Consider the following 239-nt stretch of genomic DNA (forward strand, 5'->3'; position numbering starts at 1 on the left):
CCCCATTCAACAAGTCAGAATCTTAATGGTTCAAGAGTTCTATGCCAATGCATGGATCACCAAGAACCATGATCAAAGTGTGAACCCGGATCCAAAGAATTGGCTTACTATGGTTCGGGGGAAATACTTGGATTTTAGTCCAGAAAATGTAAGGTTGGCATTCAACTTGCCCATGATGCAAGGAGATGAACATTCTTACACTAGAAGGGTCAACTTTGATCAAAGGTTGGACCAAGTCT

This window comes from Arachis duranensis, chromosome 4, assembly GCF_000817695.3.
Source record: "Arachis duranensis cultivar V14167 chromosome 4, aradu.V14167.gnm2.J7QH, whole genome shotgun sequence".
In the NCBI taxonomy this organism is placed as follows: Eukaryota; Viridiplantae; Streptophyta; class Magnoliopsida; order Fabales; family Fabaceae; genus Arachis; species Arachis duranensis.